The 11,415-nt window shown below is 38.0% G+C and overlaps 1 long non-coding RNA gene across 1 annotated transcript; it reads right to left on the bottom strand.

Annotated features, from left to right (window-relative positions):
* Nucleotides 1–625: 625 nt before the first annotated feature.
* Nucleotides 626–11,110, bottom strand: LOC117079104. The gene is made up of 3 exons (XR_004435262.1): nt 10,814–11,110; nt 1,878–2,005; nt 626–1,126 (listed from the first exon to the last, which is right to left on the bottom strand). It is a non-coding gene; the product is annotated as an uncharacterized LOC117079104 (long non-coding RNA).
* Between the last annotated feature and the right edge of the window lie 305 nt (nt 11,111–11,415).

Below are 11,415 nucleotides of genomic sequence, written 5' to 3'. Positions count from 1 at the left end.
GCCCTAATCCAGTAGCACTGCTGTCATCATAAAAAGGGGAAATTCAAACACAGAGACAGACACACACAAAGGAAAAATGTTATGAAGATACAGAGAGAGAACGCCATGTGAGGAGAGAAGGTTAGAATGATGGTTCTACAAACCAGGGAATGCCATAGAGTGCTGGCAAATCATCAGAGGCTAAGAAGAGGCAAGGAAGGATTCTCTTTTTCAGGTTTCAGAGGAAACATGGCAATGACAACACCTTGACTCATGACTTTGAGGTTACAGAATTATGAAACAATAAATTTGTATTGTTTTATATTGGTTTATAGTACTTCACTCTGGCAGCCTTCTCTGGAAAATGAACACAGCATGATACAATCTTTTTTTTTTTTTTTTTTTTTGAGATGGAGTCTTGCCCTGTTGCCCAGGCTGGAGTGTCCTGGTGCAATCTCAGTTCACTGCAATCTCCACCTCCTGGGTTCAAGCAATTCTCGTGCCTCAGCCTCTAGAGCAGCTGGGATCACAGGTGCACACCACCATGCCTGACTAATTTTTTTATTTTTTATTTGTAGTAGAGGTGGGTTTTCACCATATTGTCCAGGCTGGTCTCGAACTCTTGGCCCCAAGTGATCCACCCACCTTGGCCTCCCAAAGTGCTGGGATTACAGGCATGAGCCATCACGCTTGGCAATACAGTTTTTTATTTAATGGGCTCCTAAGAATGATCAAGTGTCAACACTTCATCATTTGTTCAAAATATTTTTAAACATAGAGGAAAAGTGTGGAAAAGAGGAGCCAAAATACATCTATTTATTTGTTACAAGCTACCGGAGTCCAATGAATGTAGTAGATAGCAACAGTTTTGCCCGTGCCGTTTCCAATAGCTACCATAGGAAGTGCTGATGTAAATTTGGCTAAGTGGCTGTTTCCCACTGGAATGTGATTAAAACAAAAGCAATGCTAGATCACACCAAGGATCTCAGGCAAGGTGCCAGCTTTTCCAAGGGAGAAAGTTGAAAAGTACTTCAATGGTTCAGAAACTGTTACAAACCAAACACATCACTGTTGCTGTGAAAAGGAAAGGTCACAAGCATGTTGTTCCAGTGCTGAGGAATTGTGGATGTAGCTGCATGTTGGTCCCCTGGGAATAAAAGATTTTTTTAAATTGAAAAACTTGTGAGTGAAACCTAATACCCAATACCAAAAGCTAACGGATTTATTGTTAGGGTATCCATATCCTATTATCTACTTGAGCATTTTCTAGACTCTAAAAGCAACACAAAACTCATTAAATCTTTCTATAATTCAAAGAAACATAAAATCTGAGATATACAGATTTCAAATCATGATCAAGGTATGCTATAATTTAAAACACTCTCAAAATACGAAGTTTCACCTTAATCCAAAAGATGCCAATTTTTCTAGCAAATGTAGCAAGATTTACAGATTGATATACTCTGTTTTTGATAACACCAAAGATGAAATATACAGTAGGTTTTCTTAAAAAGAAAAATGTTATTCAAATATTTGTTAAGATGAAATTTTAATCAAGTATCTTGAGAAATATACCAAAATCAGACTTTATTAACTGATATTTCAAAGTAGAAATGTATTTCAGTATTACAGAATTACATAGAATAAAGACACTATAAATTATCTTCAGAAGATAAAACATTATTCAATTTTTTACATATCTAAAATAGTATAAGGAATAGTTCTCTATAGGTTTAATAAGATGCTAAACAAAACCTAGTTTGTGTTTTAATACTGATTAAAAAGAAAATGGTAGATTGTCTATAACTGTCTCAATTCAGAATGCCTCTTTCATTTGTTTCATTGAGATTTGTCACTATTTGAGAAATGAAAACTTTCACTTTCTGTTTTTTCCCTACCTGAAACCTCTCCTGGACTTCTTTTGGTCATTACATTTGAGCCCAAATTGTTTATTCATTCACCATTTCTGTCTTCACCCCACAAACCCTTTATGTCATCAAAGCCATGTAGGAGTCTTTAGGTATAACTAAAAGGAAGACGAAAAATTAGTAATTTTTAACAGGTAGTAAGAAAGTCTTCTTTATCCAAAATTCCAAAAGTGACCTCTTATCCCAAACAGCTTTTCTTCTATGTCTTATAAAACAACTGAGGCAATGAGTTACTTCTCAGTCATGTGTTTTCTTAGAGTCCTAATAAAGATTACAGTGATGCGGAGGAATGCACTGTCTTGCTTTCTTCTTAGAAGCTAGTTTGTAGGTCCTCCTTCTGTGCTAAATAACTTTCAGTGATTATTGCGAGGGCTGTGAACACGTTTGGATACCACATGAAATCAATTTGTTAATTTTCACTTATTTCCCAAAGAATAATTAATCTCTGCGATAGAACCAACTTAACACTTTCATTTTGAGGGTCAGTTACCTGAGCCATGTCAATACAGAGATTATTTTCAAAGTTAATGAGCCAGTTTTTTAAGGGCCACTGGATAGATTTTAATCATCATGACTTTTAAAGTCAATTAATTACAAGTAACTCAGATGTGTTCTGTTCTGAGACTGTTTCCATAAGTTCGTTAAAATTGATTCCCCTTCGGGATCAGATTGTACTTGCTTTGTTCCTGCTGAAATCAACATTTTGGACTCAATTAGTTTTCTTGAGTCTTCTTATTTTCAGAAACTTTGCTATGGAAGAATAGCTTTCTCTAACACCCAGAGTTGAGATTCCATGAGAGAGTTGAGATTCCACGAGACTGAGGATAACACATCCCCTACCTTTCTCTACCCAAGTCAGGATTTAAGCTGGGATCTGAAACTCATACCATCACTCAGTTCAAAACGTTGATTTTCCCCAGAAGAATATTTAGGAGTCATGGAGTCAGAAGAGATTAGCACAAGGGAGGCAGAGGATGATGGCAGTGTGGTCCTACGAGGAATCTCAAAGGGCTCCTTCTCCAAAGGTCTCAAGTTTTACACCAATGATTGCCTGAACATGTGGGTAGAGTTGATTAAAAACTGGAATGAAAAATACGTTATTCTCAAGGAACCAGGAGACCCACGTTACATCTGGTAGGGCCTGGATACCGTTTGTATTCAGGAATAGAACAGCAACTATTTTTAGATATAATTATTCATAATAGTAAAAGGTAGCCTTATTATGGTTTTCACAGATGATACTCATGCTTCTTTAGTTCAACCAAATCTAAAATGCATATATTATCACTTCATATTCAATGTCATTAGTTTTTCCTCCTGTTTAGTTACTGTATTGCAATAACATTGCTCTATTATCCTTCATTGTAGATGAACAATTCCTCAATCATATTAAAGATTTAATAATCTTTACTTGTTATTTTGGAAAACCAACCACTATATCTACAATTTCTGTTAGAATGTACATTGTAATTTCAAATAAAAGACATTAAAACAAAATTTTGTAGTATAGCCCTTTATGAACTGGGTCCTGATGGTCCTAACAGCTAAGTCCAAGAGACCTGCCAGAAGGGGAGAGTCAGTAGGGAAGGATGTGGGCCTCATATTTAAAAAATTGTTTCACTTTGGTCCTTTCAAAATAATGTATAATTATTTAAAATGAATAAGTAGAATGCTAGAGTCAGGATATTTTCATGAGTTTTAGGTTTCTAGGGCATAAGAAAAGAGAAAAAGAGATGAACTTCTTTTTATAGGGAGATACATTTAAAGAGGATAGTAATCAGACTGGGTGCGGTGGCTCACGCTTGTAATCCCAGGATTTTGGGAGGCCAAGGCGGGTGGATCACATGAGGTTGGGAGTTCAAGACCAGCTTGACCAACATGGAGAAACTCTGTCTCTACTAAAAATACAAAAAAAATTAGCCAGGCGTGGTGGCGCATGCCTGTAATCCCAGCCACTCCAGAGGCTGAGGTAGGAGAATCACTTGAACCCGGGAGGCGGAGGTTGCGGTGAGCCAAGATTGTACCTCCAGCCTGGGCAACAAGAGTAAAACTCCATCTTAAAAAAAAAAAAAAAAAAAGGAAAAAGGAAAAAAAAGAAAGAGGTAGAAATCGGTGAGGGAGTTTGGGGTTAGTGCTGATAAAGGGAAATTTATTGTTTTGAAGGAGAGCCATATATAGATTAAATATGTGTTGTCAGTGAATTCTGAAGAACATATTTCTCAGTAAGACACTGAGACAAACAAACTAGATAAAGATAAAGAGACTGTAGAATGTGTATATTCTTTGGACCAACCAAAGTAAGGCAGGCCAAGTTTACAGTTGGAGAGAGGTTCCAGCTACATTCAAAGCACTGGTGCCTCTCCCAGTTGCTCTAGTGATTGAGCCCCTCCTAACCTTAATGATTTTATAATATAAGGTAATATACAAGCAAAACAAGTCTCATGTAGGAGTAAGGTCTTGGGAGGAGAGTGCATGGGGTGAAGGATGAGATCATGAGGTAAGATGCTTAGGTGATCTACACGGAATACTGTCGTCCTGAGTGCTACAGCTTCTCACGTTTTAATGCACACACACTTCACCTGCACGTTTGGTTGAAATGCATATTCTGATTCAGTAAGTCTGGAGTGGAGCCTGGGACTCTTACATTTTCAAAAGACCAATGCTGGTCCATAGGTCACATATCCTAGACATCTTGCCTCTCTGTTTGACATCAGTATAAACTATTCATTCCTGAATCTATCTCAACTGTTCTATCATGTCCAGTAGGAAGTCCTGGGAGTGGAAAACAGTGGGAATCTTTCTCCCTGGGACTTTTGTGAACTGGCTTGGCTGTTAGCTGTGGCCACTTGCTGTCTTTGTCAGTTCCTTGGCTTTTGTTGTCGTCAAACTCATCCAAATGGGTTAGGAAAAGTAGAAGAAAGCGCCAATGGGAAGATCGTTTAGTAAGTAAAAAATAATTTTGCTTGGATGAACAAGACATACAATATGATGTTGCTAAGAGTGCAAAGATTTATCAGGGCCTCCTAGTCCTAAGAAACTTTTGGCTTAGTACAGAGGTTCTTATCCTCTGGGGAAAGGGAAGCTTCTATCTTTATGTCACTAGCCATTAACTGAGATGTACTACTTCCTTCCAGTATGAAAGTATGTATCACCATGATATTAGAAGAATCTACAACTCCATCATTAATGGAAATCTCAGATATTTTTATATTACATTATTGTTGTAAACTTCTCTCTCTATATATGTATGTATGTATACATAGAGAAAGACTAATGACAATTCCATCACTGTTTGGAATTGCAGTCATTATTATACTGACATCAGGGTTCACATGATACTAGTCTTTCTGCCCACAAATGTTATTGTAATACAAGTCGGCCAACTATTGGGCAGTTTTGAAACTCGTTTTGATCAGCCACCTGACAGTGAAGTCATGTGTAATACCTTGATGACCTCAGCATCCACATTTCTTTCCCCGTCTACAATTTCGCATTAGTCAGTATGTGGAGATGAGTCAAGGACCACTCCACAGTTTAATAATCTTACTTTAGCTAAGCTACGGTAGCTGATGCTTTAAAAAATAAAACTAACTTGCTGACACTTTAAATATCATCTTTTTCTTCAATGCGTTAACAAAAACATGTATACTACTATAACACGAATTTGTTTTTTTAGTGTTTTGATAACTGTATTTCACTATTTTAAATAATTTCTCTCATAAGTCTATACATTATATTTCATGCATTAAAAAGTTACTTTGAGAAGGGGTCTGTAGGCTTATTGACTGCAAAAGGTGTCTATGGCCCAGAAAAACGTTCATAACCCTTGATCTGGTAGAATAATGTCCATTTGAAGAGTTCATTACCATAAAATACACTTTTTTCATAGAGGTAAACTAGTGACTAGAGCTACTCTAAGGTACTGGGCAGCTATTTTCTTAAAACTTCTGCAGGACACCGGGTGCAGTGGCTCACGCCTATAATCCCAGCACTTTGGGAGGCCAAGGTAGGCAGATCACGAGGTCAGGAGTTCAAGACCAGCCTGGCCAACATGGTGAAACCCCGGATCTATTAAAAAAAAAAAAAAAAATTGCTGGGCACACGCCTGTAATCCCAGCTACTTGGGAGGCTGAGGTAGAATTGCTTGAACCCGGGAGGCAGAGGTTGCAGAGAGCCAAGATAGCACCACTGCACTGCAGTCTAGGTAGCAAGAGTAAGACTCTGTCTCGAAGAAAAAAAAAAAATCCACAGGAAACAGATACTGAGACATTAAGTTCTTGCCCATCATGTATAGAGTTATCCAGGGAGAAGCTGGTTCTGTCTTCAAGGGATCTAGTTTATTCATTTCTCTCTCTTTTTTTTTTTTTTTTTTTGAGACAGAGTCATTCTGTCACCCAGGCTGGAGTTCAGTGGCGCAATCTCTGCTCAGTGAAAACTCTGCCTCCCAAGTTCAAGTGATTCTCCTGCCTCAGCCTCCTGAGTAGCTAGGATTACAGGGATTTGCCACCACAGCCAGCTAATTGTATTTTTAGTAGACACAGGGTTTCACCATGTTGGCCAGGCTGGTCTTGAACTCCTCACCTCAAGTGATCTGCCCGCCTCGGCCTCCCAAAGTGCTGGGATTACAGGTGTGAGCCAACACATCCAGCCTTATTCATTTATTTATTTTTGGCTGGTCATGTGGCTCATGCCTATAGTCCTAGAACTTTGGGAGGCTGAGGCAGGCCGATGGCTTGAGCCTAGGAGTTTGAGACCAGCCTAAGCAACATGGCAAAACCCCATCTCTATAAAAATACAAAAAATAAAGAAGGAAAAATTAGCCGGGTATAATGGTTCATGCCTATGGTCCCAGCTACTTAGGAAGCTGAGGTGGGAGGATCACTTAAGCCCGGGTGGTCGAGGCTGCAGCGAACCAAGACCAAGCCACTGCACTCCAGCCTGGGCAATGGAGTGAGACCCTGTCTCAAAAAAACAAAACAAACAAAACAAAGTTTTCTTAGTTCCTACCTACCACATGCCAGGTACAATTCAACTTCTTGGGGATAACAATAACAACAACAAAAAGACCAACAAAAATGCTATCCTCCTGAAGCTTATATTCTAATGGGTCTTCTTTCCTCCACTGCAGATACCTCGGATAAAGCAACCACGTGTAAGAAAAACAGTGAGAAGGCAGGAGATAGAGACACAAACTTTAGCTAACAACCAAATAAGCAATACTCTTTTCGAGACAACAAGAGACTATAGTTTATTCCTTTCTTCATTCAAAGTGTCTTTTATTTTAAAAAATTGTTTACACTTTGGTCCTTTCAAAATAATTTATAATTATTTAAAATTAATAAGCAGAACACTAGAGTCAGGATATTTTCACGAGTTTTAGGTTTCTAGGGCATAATAATTGCAATACATTTATCTGAGAGAATTTATTATTTATACTACTTGAAATTTTATTTTCTATGGGCACCTTTTTCTGAAATATTCCAGTGGCCACATAAATAATCTTTGCAACCTTTGCCTTGAAAACTCCCAGGTCAAATTGTTTGAGGTGATGATGTGTAACCCAGAACTTTGGGGACTTAGTCACTAGTGACCTACATACTGGAGCAGCAGGAGAAGTGTTTTCTGAGGAAGACCTTGTCTCAGCATCTAGGCAGTACCTTCGCCCACTTTCCTGCAACTGTGGGATGGCCATTCCATTCAGGCATGTGTCTTAGTAACAGACTTTACCCTTACCCTCTGTCTCTTCCATATCTGCACTGCAGGTTCTTGGCAGAAATGACAACTTCAACCATTTGTTGTATAACTTCTCAATGATAGCCTCATTATGAGAACTAGTAAATGTGTAGAAATGCTCAAAGAACATATTCAGTTCTCCAGTTATTCTAAATGTTTTCTTTGGACCAAAACAGAAAATGAAAATAAAAACATCGTGCTTTGAACACTTATTCCATATCACCGTGCTAAGACGTTTACTTAATTGTATGCTAATAACAATGCCATGTGTAGCTATTAATTATCTTTATTTTGCAGATAAGGCACAGAGAAGTGAAGTTATTTGCCTGAGGTTTTACAGCTAGTAAATGGACTAGTATTCACATCAGTCTGTCTGATCCTAAAGAGAGTTACCTTTAACATAGTAAAAGGTTCCACATCAGAATACTACATGCTTAAATTATGTTGCTTCAGACCTTTATGAATTATGTTTACTGAAATATGGGTTAGCCTTCCTTTACCAGATGTCATTGCAAAGTGTTCCAATACATATCCATACAAACTGGCAATGTTGATGATGATTGTTGCATAAATAAGGACTCATCAGAAATTATTCCCAAGTGTGTTGGTCAAATAAGTCTAAGATTCTTCTGAATACCTTTTTTTTTAAATCTTAAGGACACTGAATGTCATTGATCATGTTTTCTTCTTTACTTTGGCTACTAGGATTCACAAAGACAATTGATGCCTATCTCTAGCATATGTACATATGCATTTCAAAATGTCAATTTTACCATAGATATATTATTTTTCTACTCATACTTTTCCTTTATCCTAATTCTCTCACTTATTTATTTTAGCTATTTTTTTTTTGCATATATTTTTAAGTCTACTCAAATCCTTGGTGAAAGTAGGCAGAGTAGATTAAGTAAATAAATGCAGCATATTAAAAGTGATTCTAATTACTGTATTAGTCAAGAATTAATTAAGTGCTTAATGTTTTATCAAAACTATTCTAGGCGCTGCATTTATACTGAAACCTAAAAAAAAAAAAAAAAAGCCCATATGTTATTCTGATGTTTAAAATATAACTTCTACTTCTTATTTTATTAGCCAAGCAAATGTCTGGCCAAAAGTAAAAATCATGGACTCACAGAAACATCCTAATTCTGGTATTCTGCTTTCTTGTACTATAGCATACAATAATCTTTTTCTTTTTCTTTTTTTTTTCTTACAGTTTCGCTCTGTCACCCAGGCTGGAGTGCAGTGGCACAATCTTGGCTCACTGCAACCTCCACCTCCCAGGCTCAAGTGATTCTCCTTCCTCCCGAGTAGCTGGGATCACAGGTGCCCACCACTACAGCCCGCTAATTCTTTTATTTTTAGTAGGGATGGAGTTTCACCATGTTGGTCAGGCTGGTCTTGAACTTCTGCCTCAAGTGATCCACCCACTTCAGTCTCTCAAAGTGCTGGGATTACAGGCGTGAGCCATGGCACCTGACCTTAATATGTACTTTTTTAAAAACTATATTGAATATTTTAAACTATATTGATTTTATAATAACTATATTGAATTTACAGTAACTGTAATGAATTTTTAACTATATTGAATATTATCAGCTTGAGCAGTGTAAGGGAGAAGGCATGCAGATCAATTACAATCAAAACACATTCATGAATGAAGCTACAGTAGAGGAAAGCAAAAATAGAGTTTCTTTGACATCTTAACAAACATTAATTAATACTCAAAACTACTTTTGCTCAGCTAGATAATATCTTTGCACCTCTAGGCCTGAGAAGAGCAATGCATTATGCTTTATACAACATTTTTCATGAGATGAAAATGAAATGCAATAGCAGAACCCAGATGTAAGCCAGAGTTGCCTGTTATGACTACTAATCTTATTTTCCAAAGAAAAGAAGAAATAAACTAAGAAAATTAGTCAAGATTACCCAAAACAGACACGTGTAATCCAGTTTTGTTATCCTTAAAGTTTATCTCACTGAGTGTTCTGACCACTTTTGAAAAAATGAATTATTAAGTAATTTCCGTAAGGCGACTTGGTCAGGTTTTCCTCCCACCTCAAGAGCAATAATGCACACAAATGCATCACAGAGTAGGAGGCAATTAAACCTTTAATTGATTTCAATTATTGACAATACTTCAATTAACTTAGGGATTTAGGACTTCTTTCCCCGGCTATCTTTTATTTCCTAGAAAAGTGAGAAAGCAGATGTTTTAAACTTCTTGACCATTTACTTATAAAACATATATTTTAATGATTTTTTCATTACGGTAACTATTATCCACTGTTCTTTTATGAATAGAAACTGCTGTAATGGACTTATTGATTTTTCATAGTTATTTCCAGAGAAGATTGCTACTTAATTCTGTCAAGACAAAACAAATTTCCTAAAAGGTCTCGAGAAAGGACAACGAAAATAATAAACTAATACTATAAATATTGACCTCTAGATGTAGCTTCAATAATTGTTGAAATGTTCTGACTTTATCTGTGGTTGCCTGGTACGATGACTTTAGAATTAGATAAAATAGATTCTTATTTTAAGAACAAAACTGAGATATACCTAGGAACTCAATTAAAAAGTATTTTTATGATGTGCAGAATTCTGTGTCAAAGTTATCAAATGTTAAATAGTGATCCACTCAAGGTAGGGTTTACCTTTGAAACAAAAACGTTTCTGTAGACTCATTTGGGGCAAGTCTTTATGATTACTGTTACTGACAAATGAAAATTTAAAACAGTTTTTTGTTGTTTGTTTGTTTTCGTTTCTTTTTTTGTTTGTTTGAGACAGCATCTTGCTCTGTCCCCCAGGCTGGAGTGCAGTGGCCCAGGCTGGAGTGCAGTGGTATGATCTCAGCTCACTGCCACCTCCGCCTCCCGGGCTCAAGTGATCCCACCTCAGCCTCCCAAGTAGCTTGGACTACAGGCGTGTGTGACCATGTCCAACTGATTTTTGTATTTTTTTGTAGAGGCAGGGTTTCGCCATATTGCTCAGTTGGTCTCAAACTCCTGGGCTCAAGCGCTCCTCCCTCTTCGACCTCCCAAAGTGCTGAGATTACAAGCGTGAGCCACCCACCTGACCTAAAACAGGATTTTAATCTCAGTTAAAACATACACTGTTTGGGTTGTTTTCTACTGTGGGTCTCTGACAACACTTTCCAAACTCACTTCAACAGTAACAAGAGGTTGATTGGTTCCGATAACTGAGGTCTGCCGGTGCTGGGGCTTCAGCGTTTCCATGCCACTTTCTCGTGTTCCTTCAGCTGTGTCCTCTACTGGGTTTTGGCTTTGTCTTTAGATGGAATTCCCATCGTGGAGACAAGACGGCTCTGGTGTTCCAGACATAATATTTGTGGACCACAACATCCAGGAAGCGATCATTTCTTTGAGTAGCTTTTTCTAAAGAGAAGCACGGGCCTCCGTGACCAAAGCTCACATCTCATGAGTTTGAACTGAGCCACTTACCCAGGGGGCGGGGCTGCCCTGACGGGCGTTAGCCAATCACAGCTCCCCACAGGACGTGACGAGGGGCAACGCCCACTCAGACCACAGGCTGCAACGGACCAAGGCAGGCTGGATGCCAAGCAGACAATTGCAGGGGCCACTCCCGTTCCTAAACTTCTTTCTCCCTTTTTTCGTTCTCCTTTATTTATGGGTGGTGGGGTTGGGGGATATAATATGAAACCCAAGCATACCAAGAGAAACTAAAAATAATTCTCATAGAGAGAAGCCTGGACATGATGTGAGTCCTGACTTCCCACTTGTGACAT

Source organism: Trachypithecus francoisi, unplaced genomic scaffold (genome assembly GCF_009764315.1).
Source record: "Trachypithecus francoisi isolate TF-2019V2 unplaced genomic scaffold, Tfra_2.0 Lachesis_group7, whole genome shotgun sequence".
NCBI lineage: Eukaryota > Metazoa > Chordata > Mammalia > Primates > Cercopithecidae > Trachypithecus > Trachypithecus francoisi.
The sequence above is the reverse complement of the archived record's forward strand: the minus strand, read 5'-3'. Positions and strand labels throughout refer to the sequence as shown.